Source organism: Crocuta crocuta, unplaced genomic scaffold (genome assembly GCF_008692635.1).
Source record: "Crocuta crocuta isolate KB4526 unplaced genomic scaffold, BGI_CrCroc_1.0 scaffold656, whole genome shotgun sequence".
Classification (NCBI taxonomy): domain Eukaryota; kingdom Metazoa; phylum Chordata; class Mammalia; order Carnivora; family Hyaenidae; genus Crocuta; species Crocuta crocuta.
The window spans coordinates 127,724-146,233 of NW_027529459.1; the positions used below are offsets into that span (position 1 = coordinate 127,724).

Sequence of the window (18,510 nt, forward strand, 5' to 3'; positions counted from 1 at the left end):
TGGCTTGCAGACTTGGCTGAACATCTCAGTGAAAATAGGAAATATTGTTTTTAAAATGTCTTCCATTCCATAGTGTGGTTTCACCGGATCTAAAAGTCTCTCTGAGGGTGTTTCCCCCTGCCCCCTCTGTTTCTCCCTCAATTGAAATTTCAAGAAGAAGCACATGGCTTAAGGTCTTCTGTTGGGGTCCACATAATGAGGCTCCCATGACTGTGTTTACCAAGGTTTCCATGGCAGCCATTTGCCTCTTCCCCCAAGCCTTTATTTGCTAATTTCTCTGTAGCCAGTGATTGTTAAAGCTAACATAAGTCATAATGACATGCCAAAGAAAAAATTTCCTAATGGTCATATTTACTAAAGCTTAAGGCCTAAAATACTGATGGCCTTTAAATGAGCAACATTCATTTAAAGACAAACACACAAGTGTGAGACTACTAACTTTCCTGGCACATTGTCCCTGTCTTCAAGACCTCTGGGCCTATTAGGTTATTTTTAGTTCCTAGTGGACAGTGAGTTTCTGTTCCCTTATCTCTACTTTGCCAACCTTTATTCATCCTCAGGACTTAGCTCAATACTTTCTTCTGGATATTTTTCTTGACTCTCCTCACTAGATTAATCGCCTATTCCTTTGTGTATTATATTTCTTCTAGTATGACATTTAACATATTTTTTATTGTTTGTTGTCTCTTTTTTTATATTAAAATCAGACAAGCTTCTGGATAGGAGGCATTGGAGATCCACATGGATGAAAAGAGGAAGTCCTGAACAACAGTAAGGATTAGGTAAATAAAGTTCTCTGCCATATGAGAACATTCCCTGTTGCCTGGAAGAATTCTTGATCTATAGTAGAAATACACTGAATAATTTTAAATGAATACCTGAGTACAGAAAAATGCCCTATTTAAGCCTTCTCTTCCAATTCACTTTGAAATTGTTAAACATGTTGCCTAAGACATATTTTTTCCAGTTTTGATTTGAGAAATATATTGACTTACCCTCAGAAAGTAGTGACCTATTAATTTTATATTTTTGTTTATTAGCCAGAAGTCTATGATCTGGTTATATTCTTAATCCTTCCAGATTTTTCTCTAATCTCATAAGTGATAGATTGAAAGAAAATGGCCATGAGTTCTTCCCTGACTCTATCCATGCCACTGAACAATAGTTCTTTGCAGGCCCTTCACTGAGTAGGGAAATCTACTTCCCCACCTCTTAAATCTGAGTTGGGCTTGTGATTTGCTTCAACCAACAGAATGCTCTTGGAACAGCTCTGTGATATTTTCAATCCTGCACTTCACAAGACCTCACATGCATTTGCTCATATTTTTGAAACTTTGCGAGCTTCCAAGGGAACAATTTTGAGTTAACTTTTGAGATGATATATACGTGGTCCAGGCATTTTTGTCAACCCAGTAAAGAACCTGAAAGTATCTAGATATGTGAAGGAGGCAGCCCACCATGTGAGTGTGGAGGCATGAGTGAATCTAGCCAAGAACAACTGACTGTGGTTCAGATCTACACAATTACCTGCCTGGCCCAAACTCTCATGAGCCATAATAATTGCTGTTTTAAACCAATGAATTTTGAAGTGGTTAAGCAGTAATTGCTTCTGAGTAAGTCCTGCCTAAGTGATCCTATTTTAGAAGAGCAACTCCTCTTCCAAGTATCACTTTCCACTTCCCAAATTTCTATGTACATCTTTGACTACACACACACACACACACACACACACACACACACACACACACACCATACTTTTCCTACTCCCAAATTGTAAAGGAATCTCCATATTAACAGGATCTTATTTGTTTTATTTGTTTTTGTTTTTTTTTTGTCTTTATGCTATCTCTCCAACACCTAAAATAATGCCTTGCACAAAATGGACATGTGATAAGTATTCATTTAATTAATTTAATTAATCCTGGCAATTTTATTTATATTTAAATATGAAATACTTGCTTCTTTTACCAAATTAAAATTTACCCCCTCTCTTGCTCTTCATTTGATCAATTCAGTTACAGCTTTCAGATTTATTGTTACCTAATATATTAATTATATTAAACAGTAAAAGTAAATGTATGCATGAGTGGCTTACACGAGTCACTATAACAATACAGTGAAACCCTGTTCTAATGAACAAAAACTATAACCTTTCCTAGTGAGGTTCAGGGATAGTAGCTAATTAGAAAAATATAATCCCTGGGTTTTTCTCAATGTTTTATTTAAAAAGCTAATAAACATTATAAGAATCTAACAGAATATAGGCAGTTACTTATTTTCACTGAATTTCTGACTGTTTATGGTTCATCATCCCTAAAACAGAGAAATGGGGTTGGTGTTTCTAACAAGATAAGAATGGTTACTTCTGCCCTGTGTCTCATCCCCTTCAAATAAGTAAGCATGCAGCTTTAGGAAGGGCACATGTGGAGGATTGCTGATGGACACAAACTAGCCATATGATGGATCAGTGCTAGAAATGAATTGTTGTATGTTCCAACTTGATCACTTTCATGTTGCATTACATATGCCTTTTAACATGCAAGAATTGGGAATTATTTTCTAAAATAAATTGGCTACATGAACAACCTAAGAAATCACTCAATTTAATACAATCATCTATTAAATGAGAAAATCAACACAAAACAAGCATAGAGTTTAAAAGATAAAAGATGTTATTGAAATTCCGGTTGAATTATTTTTGTTATTCTACACAGAGTTTATTCTAATGTTAAAAGGGAACTTCAAAAGGAAAATATTCTGAAATATCGTTCTCTTAAAAGTTAAACATATAAAAATTCTGTTTAACAACCTTAGAATAGTTGTAAAAAATAGAGAACATCTCAGAGTTCATGATATTAAAGCAAAGCATAATTTTTCAAGTCATAGTAATTATGCTGACTATCACCCCATTACTGATATAATGTGAAGCTAATAAGCCAAGTAATTAGTATGCTCTGGGTCAGAATTTTCACCTCAGTAACTGAAGGGTAAATGAAGACAAAGCAGTATAATATTAAATGTACAAGCAAAGGAGTAGTAACATGTCATAATGAAAATCTGAAAGATCACATAAGAAAGAGTGTATTTTTATGTGCTTATTGAAGAAAAATAGGAGAAACTGATTTAGTTTTTAAGCTTAGCAAAAGTTAAGACATATTCGATTGTGTTGCCAGTGATTACTATTAAATACACAAACACTTAAATGTTAATACGTGTTGAACATTTTTTAAATCATGCATTAGGTAACTTATGCTCATTTTAATTGGCTGTTGTAGTGTCATAATTGTAATGAAAGTAATTTTTTTTTGCTGTCCTGAAAAAGAAAAACAAATCAACTTGCATTGAAGAGCTGGTGCCCTCATAATGAAGAGAAAAATAAACCAAAGGTAACCAGATATTGAGAGTTTTCCTATTGTTCTGCTAAAGGGAACTAACACAATAGCTTTTCTTGAGGATAAAAGAAGGAAATTACCCCAACCCCCATTCTATGTTCAGAGAGCCCTAGAAATGACAAACAATCCCCACTCCGAGAGACTTCTTAAGACCTACAAAACTGGCACTAAGTTCACTAGCCTGCCTCTACCAGCATGCCAAAGAGAAGGTTGTCTCTTTGTGGTAGTACAGTGTTCTGGGAAAAGGATATTTCCTACGCTCTAGAGTGGAGGAGTGTTTGCCATCTTCCTCAAGTCAAGTTTTGCAGAATAAAAGGATGTTTATTAGGAAGCACAACTGAAATCAACATTTATGGAAATAAGGGCAAGGAATTAAGAATGCATAGAGAGAGACGTTGATTTGTGGTACAAGATAGTTACAGTGAAGAACCCAACTGACCCTACAGAAAGCTCTAGATTTGGAAGGCTCTTCAGAGGAGACCTAAATTAATTTGAAGGGCCATACCTTTATACCTGCACTATGTGAAGTTACTGAATGTAGGCTGCACCTGGGGGCAGGTGTAACTCTGGGCAAAGCATTTAACCAGAAAATTCCTAAGACGGCTGAGCACTTTCCAGTAACAACCTCAGCAGTTGCAGAAATAAGTTCTTCAGTCTTGAGGGTGATCTGTGTAGCCTAACCCATCATCCATTTCACTAATTCTTTAAATCTTGGCAAGACATATGATTGAGAACCTCCACATACAGAAAAGGCAAAAATGCTACACTGATTCCTGTACTTCCTCCTCTTTTTTTAATGTACATTACTTATTCTTTTTTTTTTCTTTTGAGAGAAAGACAGACAGAGAAGAGAGAGAGAGAGAGAGAATGAGTGGGGGAGGGGCAGAGGGAGAGAGAGAATCCTAAACAGGCTCCACACTTAGCAGAGAGCCACATGACACGCTTGGCTCGATCCCACCACCGACCTTGAGAAATAATGATCGACCATGAGAGATCATGACATGAGCCAAAATTAAGAGTTGGAGGCTTCACCATCTGAATAACCCAGGTACCCCAACCCCAGCACTTCTCAGGGCCTGACAGTGATAAAAATGATGGGTCTTAAATAAAGTTCAAGGACTGAAGAAAGTACATGAGATCAGGGATTTTCATCTTGTCCGATCAGGGATTTTCATCTTGTCCAAACAATGTTAGTATGGATGTGTGGACTGTACAAAGCTGTTGTGTACAGGCTGAAAGCCATGGGTCAAATGAAAGGGATTTCCAGGTAACATAAGAAAGAATCAAATTCTAGGGGTTTGTATAGGAATGAGCCATTTTCTGCTGCATCTAGCCCTAAGACATGAGTCAACCAAGGAGGGGATTAAAACCTTATTCAATTAAATGAGTAGACATAACTTTTTCTTATGCTTCCCCCTGTCCCATGACTAGAGAAGTAAGGCAAAAAAAAAAAAAATTGAGAAAAGGAAGTGTGAGGAAATTATACTTAATTCCCACAACTCCAAACTGCTAGAGCCACAGACAAACCTAGATTGCCCTAAAAGAGAAGGGGTAGGAACAATCCAAAAGTATTGGAGATTTAAGGTCTTTGGGGTAACAGGTGACTTTTGAGGGATTGAAGCCAATAGATAAAAACTCCCATTTATTGCTTCCAGGGCAGAAAACTGTAAGACTTACTGTAAGATTCCTTATAATGATCTAAAATAAATCAGCACCAGTGGTCCTCAGTATGGCCAACTCATACAACTTTGTTTATTATCCTTCTTTCTTGTTTCACTCTCCTCCCCCTCAATTCTGGGTACTGCTATAGTATTTCTAAACTTTTGTCTCGGGTTGTGCTTTCCAGAGAACCCAAGTTGACATGTGCAAAACACATTATTCTTTGTTTTTATGTGAAACAGGAATCTTGTCATTCCCAGTTTTTCAGGAACCAATCATTCTATTAATAATACAAATTATAGCTGTAACATATTTGATAGTTAGAAAATATTTTTGTCTTCAGTGCCTTCAGCACTTTTATTGAAGAAATTGAGATACTTCCTCTCAGCAGCTTTCGAATTGGAAGTATAATTTTCTTCTTCCCTAAATTTGATCAAAGATACTGGATTGCATATGTATTCCTCTCGTATCATAGATCTTTGTAAGCTTTATATTGTGGTTTTAGAAATTTGATGGGCTTAGAAATATTTCTACTTAAACTCTCTAGTACCAGAAAACTATAAAAATAATATATTGCAACCTTGGGTTGGACTTGTATTTAAATAATCACAGAGACTATTCTAGGTTCTCTTTTTGAGGAACTACAGTTGTAGGACTATCAAAGTCACTCTGAAATATTCATGTTATAACTTATATATAATATCAGACCTTCCAATAACACACACTTTCCCTTGCACTTTATGGTTTCTGCAATTTTTTTCTCTCAGTAAAATGAATACACCTTGGACATTTATATAAATCATCAGTAGAGAAATGTTTGTACTTGTCAAGCTGAACAAATGTTCTACACCCCTTTCATTGCCATGAATCTACCAACTGACTGCTTATTTATTCATTGTGTTTGCATGTTTGATTTATAAAGGAACAAAACTACATGATTGGATACATTAAGCATTACATCATTTTTATAGTGAATAAATGAAAAGCATTGGTAGGTTTGAGAGAAATTTCCATTAAAATTAGATGCTGAGGATCTTAACTCTAAATTAAAAGAAATTTGACCTAAAATAAACATTATTTGAAAGAAGTCAAGATAAACATTTGAAACCTATCTCCTGAAAACTGAAAGTGAGGGACATCCCTAGTATAAAACAGCTGCCAGAGATGACACAGGAGAAGGGAAAGAAAGCATGTATAACCATCATACCCAAAACTCTTCTGCAAATATGCATGCTATTGTGTGTCTGTGTATGACAACATAATATGTTATCATTCATTTTAAGCCTCTTTGTCATGGTCCAAAAAATGTCTTTTTGCTTTTTTATGAGGAATTTCCTTTATGAGAAAAAAATAATTACTTTTGGAAAGTAGTTACTATATGATATTTATTTTTTCAGCAACTATCCTTAATAATAAAAGTAAATGTCTGGATATCCTGTTCTTTCTCTTCTCATTGCCCCAGTACTGACTTATCCTCCCTCTTTTCTACACCATGCCCTTGATTGTATATCAAAGCTAATAAAGTAATGCTATTGTAAATTCTAGTCCCTCACTAATAGCTTCTTTTGATAGAATTTAACAGGAGAAGTAGATGAAAGGCTTAAAACCTAATCCAGCTCAATCCAGCTCTAAAAGGAAGCAGTTCAGAAATGGCTACCTCTTAATCTCCAACTCAACTGCTTTGGCCATATGTGAAGAAAAGATCAATTTACCAAATGGTACTTCAAAATAGAGAACTTCCCACCCAAATCTCAAGGATAAGTTCCAGCTGCCAAGTCTAGCAGAAGCAGAAGCAAAATCAAAGGAAACACACGTACAAAATCTAAACAGTTGGCTCCAAAGAGTTTTTGATCTAAGAAAATGTGAGCCAAAAATGAAGACATTTCCCAAAGAAAAAGCATTTTCAGAATGAAACACAGCAAAATGAGTAGATGAAGTATACATCATTAGCATTTCTGGAACTTACTATATGGCTGTTCGATGCATGTTTGTATAGTCTATGGGAGGAGATGTGTAATAAGATGTTAATGTGAGGCCAATAAATGGGCAAATAACAAATAATCAGAAATAAAGCTCTAATGGTCTGTCTCTAACCTCAAAGCTATAGTTGCCTCTTTCCCTCTCTTTTGCTCATTTCTTGTTCCAAGAAACTTATATTGAAAATCTGCTCAATTCCAGACACTTATTATTTTATTTATTAAATTCTTAGGATAAATCTCTAAAATAAAAAATAGCATTATTTCATTTTTAGGAAGGAAGAAATTGAGTTTTGAAGACATTATAATACTGAGTAGTTAATAGTTGGTAGGTATCAAAATCAGAATTCAATTCCTATCTTCTTGCTATAGAATTCCAGTGTGCTACTACACCAGACCTACCAAATTATATGCCAATTCACAAGCTTTCAAACTGTATGAAATGTCTATCCAAAACTAGTAACAGTTTAGTTTGCATCATCTTGCAACCAGAGAAGTTCCTGATAACTTTTAACTTCATTCTTCTGATTTTTCCCGCTCCAATTCAGTATCCAAATTGCTACCAAAATTATGGTTATAAAATGCACATCTGTTCCTTCCCTCCTTTATCCTATACCTCTAAATCATGACTTCTTAGATCATGACATCATGACTTCTATTTTTCAAGTAGGCTGCAAAGTAACATGAGGCATGCTTTATGATCATATGACACATTTACCTTTCCTCCAGACTTAGAGAATATATTGAAGAATTCTGAACTCAACATTAACTTTCATGCTGATGTGCCACTATTTTACTCCAGAACAAACAATCCAGCATATATTTGCGGGTAAGTTGTGCTCTAATGATAATTTGTGCCTGGAGTCCTGTACTGATGTGAAGGGTGAGGAAGTGTCTACCAGGGAAATTGAGAAGAGAGTAGTTCCATGAAATCAGTGGATTTGCCATCCCATGTCTCATTTCTCTATTTGCCTGAAAAATCTTTGTCCACACACTAAATCAAGCATTACCTCCTCCTTGAAATCATCATCAACTTTGTGTAAAGCAAAGTGAAACACAGTCTTCTTTGGTTTCACATGACAGTTTTTATAGATATCTACTTATCCTTGATTACATGTGGAGTGTAGTCAAAATGTATGTGCTTATCTCTTCAAACCTCACAAGTTCTTAAGGGTAAAGGGTCATGCTTTTCTCAATTCGTGTTCTGATGTATAGTACCCTGTCTGACTTTTGCAGTCACCAAATGTGTAATTAACTAGATTCTAATGATTAAATAGATGTCTTTGGCTGATCCTCTTAAAGTTTTCTATCTTATATTATTTTTCTTGAGATGAATTAAATCTATATTTAATATGAGAAAAGGACAATCTCCAAGTAAAACAAATATTTATAACTTGAATTTAATATATCTTTAAAATACTAGGGGGGTTAAAATAGCAATGATGCATATATTTATAAAAAAGCAACTTCAGTCACCAAACGTAAAGAACAAAACAAAACTAAAAAACCAAAACAAAACAAAACAAAAAACCAAAAAAACCCCAAAAAACTTGCCTTGTATATTAACAAGTTCATAATATAGCCATATAAAATCATCATTAATTTATATTATCGATGAAGAAAAACATCACACTTGCATTGTTATACATTATAGGTAACAGATAATATTGCAAATTATGTTCTAAAGGTTTAATTTTAGATATAAACAAATTAATTTATAAAAATATCATTTATTTTGATCTGTAGTCTATAGAAAGTGTAAAGTTTTGGTTCAATTTTCATCTATGGATTGGTTTCCAAAATAGTTTGGCTTTCCCCACAGCTTAACAAAAGGTATCTTTAGCATTGACATTTTTTGCTGAGCTACTGTATCTATGATTGTGTTCACTGATAGAGTGATACCCTTTCATCCTTTATTGTGAGAAATATCCATTAGGGATGGTTTCTACCTGCTCATGCATTCTCAAAGCATTCCACAAATCCATCAATTTGCAATGAGAATGAAAGAAGAAAACTGAAATTATTTTGGCAGCATTTCTGTTCTATATTCATAGACTCATAAGTTTTTGTGTGATGAAGAAATCACTGTAAATTTTTTCAAGTGATCAGGAAGCATAGTCCAGGCCTAAGGATAGCTAAGGACAGATATGTAAATATCTGTGTGTAAAGGACAGATATGTAAATATGTGACTGTTTGAAAAATGTCAAATCTTCCACTTTCCAATGTTCTACCTATCCAAATGGATATTTTTAATGGAAAAGCTCCTGCTGACTAGAATGTCTGTAACAGCTTTTTGGTAAACTACTTTGTCTATGACATGCCATCTCATAATTTAATATGTACATCCATGGTATGTATGGTATACATGTGACAGGTATGACCTGCCACAGAAAAACTTGTTTATCAAAAGGCTGATGAAAAAAGGTCATAGGGGAGCCTGGGTGGCTTAGTCGGTTAAGCGTCCGACTTTCGCTTAGGTCATGATCTCGCGGTTCGTGGGTTCGAGCCTCGCGTCGGGCTCTGTGCTGACTGCCAGCTCAGAGCCTGGAGCATGCTTCAGTCTGTGACTCCCTCTCTCTCTGACCCTCCCCTCCTTACTCTCTCTCTCTCTCTCTCTCTCTCTCTCTCTCTCCTAGAAATAAATAAAACATTAAAAAAAATTTTTTTTTAAAAAGAAAAAAGGTCATAAATAAAATACTTAATTCTTAAGGCATGGAAGTTGCTTACTGAAATTATATTGCCATTAAAACAAATGGGTTTGTGATGAGTATTTGTAAAATACAATAAAATCTTATCTTTGTGATAATATGCAATTTAAAATCATTGTTCCTTCTGACTTCCTATTTTTCAGTTAGTTACTAAGGTCTCTGCATTTTTGAAAGTCTAAAGCTAAATAATATTGACAGTCTAAAAACATGGTAAACAAAATGGCAATGGAGAATTAATATAGAGATTTATTTTAATACCTATTATGTTAAAAAAAAAGTATAACAGAGAAGTAATTAGGCATAGACATCAAGTATGCATTTTTTCTCCATACATTTTCTGAAAAATAAAATTACTTTAAAAGACAAATTTTATACATAGATAATTTGCAGAAAAAAGTAGAAAATCCATAAAACATTTAAATACTAAACCCTATTTTTAATTAACACATTTCAAAATCCAAACAATAATGAAGTTCTATTTTTTACTGACCATACAGTTGCAAATTTAAAAGCTTAATAATGCTTGGTGCCTATGAGAATTTGGAGACAGGCATCCCCACATTTCTGGAGAACCTGATGAAACATATTATAGGATAATTTGGCAATTTCACTGCTAGTAATTTACTCAATGTATATAATTCCATTTGTATTCACGAACATACACAATTTTATTTCTTTGTTTTCAGTAGTAACAAAAATGTCAAAATAATGGGTGGAAGAAAGATAATTTGTTGTAGCACTGCTTACAATGAAAAACAATGTTGCTTAAAAAAATAGAGCCATATGAATAAATGCTGATGTGGAAAAATCTCCAAGATTTATTTGTAATGAAAAACAAACAATACAAATAAGCTTAGTATAATTGCACAAGTGTTGTGTGTAAGAAAAAGAGAGAGAGAGAGAGAGAAAGGGCTCTTTTCAAACTATGAAAATACATGCTTAAAAAAAGTCTCAAATGTTTTCATGCCCAGAAGAATGAAACCTGACAAGGTAGCTAAGGGAATAACTTAAGAGGGAAATTATCTCATTTAAGTTATTGAAACATAGTAACATTAGAGAATAGAATAAAATTAACAACCAGCAAGAAAACTTTTAAGAGAAATAAGCAACTGGGAAAAAGAAACAAAAATGTAGTTTTGAAATCATTTTACTAAAATAGTGTGAATGATGTACAAAATTAGAAACAATATAAAAAATAGACTTTCAACAATAGAAGTTATAAAAAAAAAATCAACTCATCTCCTGCCAAAAATGAGTAAAGAACTAAAAAGAGAAGTGTCAGTGTAGCTTAGTCAATCAGGTGTTTGACTCTGTTTTGTCTCAGGTAATCTCACAGTATGTGAGATGAAGCCCCTCATAGGGCTCTGTGCTGAGCATGGAGGCTGCTTTGGATTCTCTCTCCCTCTTTCTTTGCCCCTCCCCTATTTGCACTTGGCCTCTCAAAATAAATAAATGTTTTTTAAAAAGATTGCAAGGCCTGTGTGTGTATGTGTGTGTGTGTGTGTAAGACAGGGAGGGAGGGAGAGAGAGAGAACATATACACTCGAAATATTAGAAATATACACAAAAACCACAGAAGGAAATTAATACTCAAATCTAAGAGAATATAAAAAATAATGAAATATCCTTGGGGACAACTTCAGTGTCAGGTCAGCAGTGCCATCCTCATATATATTTCCTTTTGTTATAGATAGATCTAGAGTCTACGTGTCAAGAGTGCCCTGGTGGTGGTGGTGGTGGTGTAGTCATCTTGTTACTTGTTGAAATGCCTGAATAATGTCTTACTCATAGGTAAATTTTCACAAAGTACTGGGTAATAAATAAATTAATGTATTAACGGCAGTATGTTGAATTTAATGAAACAAACAAACAAACAAACAAGCAAATATATCCATCCTATAGGCATAAGAATATTAGGACAAACTTTGATGTAAATATTTGGCCTAGAAATACTGATTTTCAAATCATTAATACAAAGTGAAAGAGTCTTGTGAATAAAACCTAAACAGATTGCAATTGTTGTTGTAGGACAGTATTGAGTGCTATTTGTCTTATATGCACAACATCAAAATAATTTGAGAAAAGCACTTAGAGGTTATTTGCCTTTTCAAGTCATGTTTTTCAAAATTGGTTATGATATCAAATATCCACAATATTGATGAAATATTCAGTGCTTCTCACCTAGCACAAAACTATCGAGAGAAATTTTGATTCTATGAAACATTACATTTCTTTGAAGAGTTTCATTCACACATGATTATGAGAAAAGAAGGATTTTCCACAGATCCTTTGAGAAATGCTTGAAAGGAAAGCATTTCAGTTACTATACCATTCTTTTCTATATCCCTAGCCCCACCTTGAAATAAAACTGGGGTACATATATCCTATAATAACTTCATGAAAAATCATCTAAAACTCTTATTTTTGTGAAATCAATGTGCAGCTGTTGAGCCTGTCTGCCAGAGAAGCACTATAAAAATGCATCTCTAGACAAGAAAGAACATGATATTAGTGGAGGAGATGGAAATGTAAGATAAAGAAACAACACATCTCTGTCCATCAATAGATTGCATGGGGAAAACATTGAGAAGGAAAAAATGGACTTATTTGGGCAATTGAGACAGATACTATTTTCAACAATGTGAATCACATAGTAGTCAAGTATCAGAGAATAAGTTCATTTTTACTATGATATAATAAAGCAGGAAATAAAATATATAATGTGAAGTATATTAATATATGATAATAATAGACGATACTCTTTGTTTAATCCAATTATATTTCCTTCTTTAGTCACTTAGTAGAGCACATTCTACAGTATTTTTATATTAAAGAAAGACAAAATATAACATCTCTCAACATGTATACTTTCTAGTGATTATATTTAAGTCATCCAAATATAGTCATTGTCTTTGGCAAAACCTATTTTTCACATGAAAGCCAAATTGAGAATTAGCCACTCAATTTTAAAAATGCTTTGGCTCATTCTGGTTTTATATTTTCTTTTGTGTAAGGCTTTCTATTTTCTCAAGTGTAAGGGTATGTATTCCTTTAAATGCAGAGATTTTTTTATGGCACCAAGGCAAAATAAAGACTTTCANTCTCACGGTTCATGGGTTCGAGCCCAGCGTCGAGCTCTGTGCTGACAGCTAGCTCAGAGCCTGGAGCCCTGCTTCAGATTCTGTGTCTCCCTCTCTCTCTGACCCTCCCCTGCTCATGCTGTCTCTCTCTCTCAGAAATAAATAAAAAAGCATTAAAAATTTAAAAAGCTTTTTCAGTTATTTGCATCAGCATATTAAATGATGATTACTGGGAAATAATCAAAATATTTTTTAATTTTATTTTTGAGAGAGAGAGAGACAGGCAGAGTGTGAGCGGGGGAGGGGCAGAGAGGGAGAGGGACACAGAATCCAAAGTAGCCTCCAGGCTCTGAACTGTCAGCACAGAGCCCTATGTGGGGCTAGAACCTATGGACCAGAAGATCATGACCTGAGCCTGAAGTCCGGGCTCAACTGACTCAGCCACCCAGGCGCCCCTATCACAATTAGATAACAGATTTTCGACAAACATTAACATAGCTTTTCTCAATGTAGTCATACAGAGAGAAAATTAACATTTGTTGGACTAAAAGTCAATTTGCTGAATACCTTTTCCTTATAAACCAGTACACTATCAAATCTTTACAAGAAGATACAACTGAGCTATGGTGGAGATATATGTGCGAAGTAGTGGCAGAAGCTCTCTGGCAGTCAGCTGGAGTATTCCCAAACACATCTCTATTTCCCGACATACACTGCACAGACATTATATTGTTGTCTAATTGAGAAAAATGTAAAAGTCACTGAGTGTGAATAGGAATATTATGCAATATAATGAGCATGGAAAATACTGCTACAACAACAGAAAACATTTTGGGGTCTTTCAGGCTTTATAGGATGTGCTAATTTCTATCATAATTCTGAGGCCTGTATTTTTAAACTCTGTTCCTTTAAATATATATTTTTATCATTGGGTTGTTGGAAGGCAAAGCTCCTCTGAATCTGTTTTTTATTATCCCTGAAATTAAATCCAACACAAATACTATGCTGTGTAAACACACAAAAGAAAATTCCATAACTCACAGGGTCCAAAAAATTAATACCAAAATAAGGTTAACATTTGTATACATCAACTCAGTTCTGGTTTGAATAAGATTTCTTCTCTCTCTCTTTTAAATAATATGTGTATGTGTTACTTGAAGTACTGAAAATGTAAAACCTATTAGAAGTATCTCCTTACCTTATTATAACTTTTTTTTTGGCTATCTTTTTTGTGTATTACCACATGGCTCTCTGTCACTTTAATCCATGGTCCATAAAGAAACAGGCTGCCTGTGAAACAACATCTTGATAGAAAAGAAATCATCCAGTCATGGCATATCCCTAAGCATCTGGTTTGGGAAAATAGAACAGGGAGTCTAAGCATCTTGACACATCTGTATGAAACACAGTGGAGCTAGTTTCATTTGTTTGTTTCCTCTTTACAGTTTAGAAAATGAAAGCTGATGCATTTGAGGCTTACAATAAGGATAGCAAATATTCCAAAGGCATTCATATGCAAAATATTTTAATTGCTGAAGGACTCGGAATAAATCTTGGCTCACTTGCATTAACATTTCTCTTCTTGGGACTTCTGCTTCATTTTCCACAAAGTTTGTATTATTAGTACTTTGTCAAATTTCTCATTCCTTTCTTTTGATCTTCTAAACAGTAGACCTCCCCCCACCCAAAAAAGAGCTTACACTGAAATTGAATTTCATAATTAGTGTTCAAGCAATAGCAGTTTTCTTAGAAAGTTTACATAATAACTGATAAATCAGCAAACCATGTCTATTCCATTTTGAAGCATCAAACTTTTGAAGTTTTTAGGAAATTGTGGTAGTGATATAAAACCTGAAAAGATATAAGATTTAATTGATGCAACATTTCTCCTAGGGGGAAAAAAACCCAATTATCATTGTGATGGCATAGACTACTATGAATTCGAATGCTGACGATTTCCAGTATTTGTGTTCTCCCTCCCATTCAAGAGTTCAAATAAAACTTTTCCAGTCTCATTTACATTTAGATGAGGCCCTGAGACCTACTTTTGACCAATATAGGGTAAGCTGAAATACAAAGGACTGGATCATTAAAAAAAATTACATGTTGATTCTGTCTCTATCTTTCTCCATCTCTCAGCCTAGGCAGAGGTACCAGCAGATTCTGGGGCTCCAAGAAACGACAAAGCCACCGGATGGAAAGTACCACAGACTCCAGGATTCCTTGTATACTATCAAGTGAGCAATAAAGAAATATATTAAACTTCACTTGATCTTGGGGTTTGATAACAATATCCTATTCTGACTTTATCTTCAGGATTATCTTGTCTGTTTTGGGGCCTTTAAATCTGTTTATCTTGTTTGGAATCAGCTAGTGAATTGCCACACGCTCACACACATACATGCATCTACACACACACACACACACACACACACACACACACACACACACACAGCAAACCCCTGTCAGGATTGGAATTGCAATTGTACTGAATCTATTTATAGGTTAATTTGAGGGTAATTTACAACTCCATGACATTAATGCTTCCAACCCCAGCCATAACATATCCTTTTACTAAGTTCTACTTATGTTTTTACAATACTGTATTATAGTTTTCCATGCAGATGTCTTATGCATTCTTTCATTAGATATATTTCTAGCTATTTGTAATTATAATATTTCTAGATAATATTTTTTGAAATTTCAAATTCTTATTGTTCATTGGTAATGTATAGAAAACTATTTCTTTTTTTTTTTTGAAGTCTAACATACAAAGTGCACTACTATTAAATGCACAGCTTGTTGAAATACTGAATATGTATACAGTAAGGTAACCAACACAGACATCAAGAAAAAGAACTATTCTGGAAGCCAAACTCCCTTATGTACCTTACAGCAAATAACTCTTCTGTGACCCTTATTCTAATTCCTACCACCTTACCACCTTTTATGTATATATATTTTAAATTTATATAAACAGAATCATACAGTATGTACTCCTTTAGTTTCTGGCTTCTTGTGCTCAATATAAACTTTTGAGATTTTACCCATATTGTTGCATGTTAACAATAGTTCGCTTATTTCCATTGTTGTGTGTGATTACATGACTATATCTCAATGTATTTATCATTTACATGTAAATAAACATTTAGGTCGTTTCCAATTTTTGTCGATTAGGAAAAAGAAAACACTCAACAAGTCTTTATAGGTTCTGGTTTTAAATGGGAGGGTAGGATGATCCTAGTCTACCACCTCTCACAGACACATTGAATCTACAGCTATATATGTAAGGATTTCCTCTGAAAACAACCTAACCCCTGGCTCAGCACATATGCAAATAAGAGGGAAACCACAGAAAAGTGGGTAGGAAAGGCTGATACACAGTTCACCATAAGCCCCACCCACCCCCAGCCCTGTGACTCACAATGGGAAGGGAATTCACAAACTGGGAACTTCTCCCCAGAGGAGCAGAGTCCACCAGCATCAGCTACTCCAACTTTGAAGACTGGTATCTAAGAGACAAGCCCTGAAAACTGAAGACCAGTGGCCCACACTTGCAACACGTGTGAGCTGTGACAAACCGAGGCATGGCTATTGAAAGACCGTGTTCTTGGATTCACCTGTCCCAGGGCCCAGAGCAGAAGAAGCCCTTTGAAAAGTGCCCAGACTTCATGTGAAAAAGACTCAAGTTCATTGATACAGAGAACAGATTGGTGTTTGCCAGAAGCAGGCGGTGGGTAGGGGTGGACTAAATGGATGAAGGAAGTCAAAACGCAGAAACTTTCAGTTATAGGATTTATAAATCATTAGGGTATAATGTACAGCATGGTGACTATAGTTAATAATACTGCATCGTGTATTTGAAAGTTGCTATAATACTAAAAGTTCTCAACATGAGAAAAAAGTATGAAACTATATATGATGACAGATGTTAAATAGATTTGCAGCGATCATGCTGCTAAATATACAAGTATCACATCATTATATTGTATATGTGAACATAATGTATGTCAATTATTCCCCAATAAAAAATTAAAGTTTTAAAAAATCATAAAGAAATTCTGTACATATCTTTAAAATTACATATACACTCACTACCTTAGGCATATACCTCAGAATGAAATTACTGCATCATAGGAGATGCTTATGTTCAGCTTCAGGTTTGAAGGAAAACAGGTTTGAAAAGTAGTTATGCCACTGTTTACACCTAATGGCAATGCTTGAGAGTTTCAGTGGTTCTATATCCTTCTTTACATTTGGTATTAGAAGGTTCCTTTAAAAAATCACTTTAGTCATTTTAGTAAGTGTTAGATGGATTTACTGTGGACTTAATTTGCATTTTCCTGTTTAAGTATACTGAGCACATGAGTATGTGTCAAGGGATATTTGGATATTTTCCTTCATGAAGCCTCACTTCAAATTTTGGTGCACATTTTATTGATTTTTAGAAGTTTTTTTGTGTACGTTGGGAGGCTGAAATTTACTTTTTGCTCTCTTATTGATGTGTTCTGATGAGAAGAAATTACTAATTTTAATAAAGTCCAATTTGTAGGTTTTTCTTTTTATGAATAACTCTTCATTGTTATTTTAAAGAAATGTTTTTCTACCTCATAGTCATGAATAGTGTCTCATGTTTGCTTCCAGGAGATTCATTGTTTTATCTTTTACATATATGTCTATGATTCACCTTGAGTTAATTTTTGTGTATGGTGTCAGGTAGGGATTTCCAAACAGATATATAAATTAATATGGCATCATTTTTCAAAGGGCCATCCTTTTCCCACTAGATTACATTGATGCCCTTATCTTGAGCCAATGACCACATGTGTGTGAGTTTACATTAACTCTTTCCTATTGATATATTTGGCTATCCTTGTAAATTTTATGTCATTACCATACTGTCTTAATTAGTGTAAATTTATGGAAAGTCAGAGTTCTTATTCTGCAGATTTTCAACTTTGTTTTTCTTCAAGATAATTGTGGGTATTTTTGGTCTTAGGTTTTGATAAAATTTTAGAATCATCTTGTAATTTTTCAAAAAAAGAATTTTCTGGATTCCTAAAAAAATGATATTATTTCTGAAATGTTGTATTTATATTTATGGTTTGTCTAAAAAAGTAAGAGACTTGTTTTATATTGATTTTATATACTGTGATCTTGCTAAATTTAATTATTATCTCTATAGTTGATCAATTATTTTTAATTTTCTACTTGTAAATATATCTTAGAAAATGACTTTTTTCCTTTTCAATTATTATAGGTTTTTTTTTTCCTTTCCTGGTGTGAAAGATCTTATTATACCAGAATGGGCCCCTGATACAATACTGAATATAAGTGGTCGATTATTATAGTAGCTTTTTAGGTCTTAGGAAGCGAGCATTGCATATTTCACTATTAAATATGATTTGCTATAATTTTTCTTTTGTAAATACCCATGACTGGAATAGGAAGAATATAACATACTTGTAAACGTGGTATGATTTTTTAAAAAACTATAAGTAGCTCTCAATTTTATCAATCTTTTTTTTATAATATAAAGAGGTCATGTGGTTTATTCTGATGTGATATTAACTAATATTAGTTAAAGTTTGAATATTAAATGAAGTTGATAATTAGAATAAAACTCATGATCATGAAAAATTATCTTTTTTAAATCACTGATTTGCTAATATTTTATTTAGAGGTTTTTCATCT

At 34.0% G+C, this 18,510-nt stretch overlaps 1 long non-coding RNA gene across 4 annotated transcripts; it reads left to right on the plus strand.

Moving 5' to 3' along the window:
• Window positions 1–334: 334 nt before the first annotated feature.
• On the plus strand, window positions 335–15,083 carry LOC144228860 (uncharacterized). 4 transcript variants are annotated; one of them, XR_013334292.1, is made up of 6 exons: window positions 335–509; window positions 708–782; window positions 3,323–3,386; window positions 7,757–7,856; window positions 11,427–11,527; window positions 14,956–15,083. It is a non-coding gene; the product is annotated as an uncharacterized LOC144228860 (long non-coding RNA). The 4 variants fall into 4 exon arrangements; XR_013334293.1 differs by having other exon boundaries at window positions 11,431–11,527; XR_013334295.1 differs by lacking the exon at window positions 11,427–11,527.
• Window positions 15,084–18,510: the final 3,427 nt, after the last annotated feature.